The following is a 3518-nucleotide window of genomic DNA, read 5'->3' as shown; positions in this document are numbered from 1 at the left end:
CCTCTCCCTGGAAATAGGCTCAGCCCATGTTGCGCCGCCTCTTCAGCTGAATATGTTGACCTGCTGTAGCTTAAAGCCTGAATTATGGTTCTGCGTTAAAGCGACGCAGAGCCTACGCCGTAGGGTTACGTGCGCGTCGCCGTAGTGCTCTGCGTTGTTGTAACGCGGAACCATAAATCACTGACTCTGTGGCACATCCCATTATGTGGGATAAACGCTCTGCAGAGGAAGAAAACTTAACCCCATGTTCCCCAAGTCAGCCGAGCACTAAAGTGGTAGGTTAATGAATTATGAATATCAGTGGCCTATCACAAGATCCAGATCACAGGACAGAAATGCATCAATAAACCCAAATTGGACATTATTAGCGGTAAACTAGGACCAGGAATTTGAATTGGTATCCCAACATGGAAATCTAATGTTAAGGCTACTAATAATAATAATGTTTGACTGATGTTTGCCAATATTAATAAGCAGAATAATAATTTGCCAAATTCAGATGATGTGAATAAGATTGCATGTTGTCTACACTCTTTACCAAACACCCTAAGACCTTTAACCCTCCTATATCTGTAATTACATTCAGGCCGCCTGGATTTATTTTGATTTTATAGCTGTAGAATTGTCAAATGTGCAAAGAATCAGTGCTCCTGTCCATTTTTTTCCCCCAAGATAATTTCAACTTTCAATATCTGGCAGTTATTCAATATTACTGTGTGTTCTGACTGTGTAATAACTGTTTAAGGGCTGCTTTTGAGAGAGCAGGTCAGCCCAGGAGCGAGCACCTCTCTTCCCATAATCTTACCAATGATTAAAAGAAATGATGAGCTAGGAGTCAAGCATTGACGGCTTTATCTAAAGCAATGCCTTTGCGATGATTGGTTTGTAGATGGCAGGTCACGGATCAAAGTTGTCACGTGACTGAGTAAAGTCCCTGCAAAGAAAAAAAAAAGATTAGGAGAGGAATCGAATAGACAATACCAGATATGGTTTTCCAGTCTGGTCAAAAGGGCTGTTAACAGAGTGCAAAACAAAGCAGGCAGTTCAAGAGCACATGATCTGCTGTGCACATGATGGGAGATGGTTATTTCTTCAAGATAACAAGAGGGCTGCTGATTTAAAGAAAACAGTGGATCGAGGAGGCCCTTTGTTAGTTGGCTTTAGCTTTGCATAAACTCGTCAACAACAAAAACGAAAACTTGTTAGATTTAAAAATGATGGAACTTTATTCTGGATAATAAAATGGACAAATGGATTTCCAGCACGAAAAGCTGGAATTTGGCTTAAACCTGGACGTAAGAACCTGAGGTGACAACAACTGTCAAATCAATATATAAAATCATAATTGGAAGTACACAACTCAAAACTAAGTTCTATTTGACCTTTTTTTAATGGGACACTGTGTAACTCAAATAAAAAGAAGAATGCAATGATTTTAAAATAATTTAATCATTGATTAGTACAAATCAAGATTATATTTACTGTGTAAATACTGTGTTTTATTTTTAAAATGAATGACAGCAAAACATTTCAGCAAAGCTGGGGCTGGAATGTGTTCCATCTTTATATAAAACTATAAATATTTCTGAACCGATGGGACCAACTTCTGTAGTTTTAAAAGTATCATCCCCTACTTCCACCAATTATCGTTTTAATCAGGCCATTCAACAGTTTTGGGGGGGTTGTTTTTTATTGTTTTGTTTTATTTTTTTCTGAGTTATAAGCATGTGAGAAGTCTGGAAGCAGCCCAGTTTGAAAGATTACTTTACCCTCGACTCGACTCATGCTGCTGTAATCTGTGCAGAATATGGCTCTGGTTTGTCTTGCTGAAATATGCAAAGCTTTCATTTTCAGAATGCATCATTTGGGAAGCACCATACTCTTTTCCCATACTCTTTCGCATTAACAATGCCAGTGTGCACTAATGGGCTACCACATCACAGATGCTGGCGTTTGAACTGGATGCTAAACTGGTTTTTAAGATAAAATCTGGGATATTGTTTATAATAGACGCCAGATCTAGGGTTTTTTACTCCTACTGTCATTTAACAGACGCTTTTATCCAAAGCGTCTTACATCTGAGAGAACACAAGCAAGAAATCACATAGGAGGGTCCAGCATGGATAAGTGCTGGTCAGAGTGCTGTAAGCAGTTGGACACAGGTGCTCCATGCTAGTGCTAGAATTTTTTTTTGTTCCCTTCCCGCCCAACACACCAGTCTCTTTACACAAGAAAGCTACATCTAAAAAGACATCATGCGATCATCTTGTCATACTGTAAGTGCATGCAGCTTACTCAGTGCTGAGTCCTGCAAAGAGCTGGACAGAGAGAAGTTCACTAGATGCAGAAGTGCTCCTTAAAGAGCTGAGTCTTTAGCTTGCTCTTAAAAGTGTTTTTTTTTGTGCAAGTTTCTGGTTTACACTTTGCTTGAGAATTTACTGATGAACTTTGCTCACTGAGAGGAGTTTTCCTAAGTGCTTCTGAGCCCATGTGCTCTGTTTTGATCAAGTGCAGCTTAGATTATTGTGCTCATTCTGTAATGGTTTGCAGCCATGTTTAAAGACATTTCTCAAATACTTTTTTTTTTATATGAATGATGAAATGTTTAGTTCTCAAATTTCCTTGAAAAGTAAGCTAATTGTGAGAAACACTATTCTTAACTTGCTGCATGATTTAAAATAGTGGTAAACCCCTCCCTCTTTCATTTTCTTAAACACTCCACCTCCTTGGGATTTTTAAAAATGTCTCTGATGTCACACATGTTCTGACAGTTAACTGACCTGGTTATAGGAATGTTGTGGTGGGGGTTTCAGCAACATTTTTGAAACACGTTGCTGGACGCGTATAAAAACAGATTAATCAATTTTTTTCTACCATATTTAATTAAAGACAGAACACAGGGTTACCATGATTTAGATATCAGATCCATCCATGTTTAGCTTTTAAATCAGAAAATCAACCATGAATTTTTCTCTCAAAGTTAAATGTTCTTAGTTTTTGAATTTAAAAGTTCAAAATTGTCTATGTTTGTTTTTCCCCCCAATGAATCTATGTCTTGTTTTTATTGGAGCATCTCATGTTCGCTCTTCAAGTGACTGTTAAAATAAAAGTAGCCAACAGCCTCTGACAAGAAGGAGGGCTTGTTTTCATTTAAAAAAAGAGGGATGTGCGTGTTTAAGAGAAGGAAAGAAAAGAGGGGAGGGACAGAAAGTAGGAGAAGGTGGGGGTTGATGACATCATCTTCTGGGGCTGAATGAATCAGCTATTCTAACAGGAAAAAGGAGGGTGAGGAACAAAATTAAGCACTATTAATTCAGTTGAAAAACTAGCCACAGCACACGAGAACTGCTCTATGACATCATCTTATGGCTGGACTTCCCACAGTCCCGTGGCTGTGACAAACAGATACACTGTTATTGAGAATGGAGAAGATTGGAAATATGAGGGGGTTCCCCTCCATCAAGAGTTTGGCGTTCAGGAACAAACACAACAAGGGAGGTCCATTAACAATGTTTTAT

The sequence above is a fragment of the Cololabis saira genome, chromosome 9 (genome assembly GCF_033807715.1).
Source record: "Cololabis saira isolate AMF1-May2022 chromosome 9, fColSai1.1, whole genome shotgun sequence".
In the NCBI taxonomy this organism is placed as follows: domain Eukaryota; kingdom Metazoa; phylum Chordata; class Actinopteri; order Beloniformes; family Belonidae; genus Cololabis; species Cololabis saira.
Note: the sequence above shows the minus strand (reverse complement) of the source record.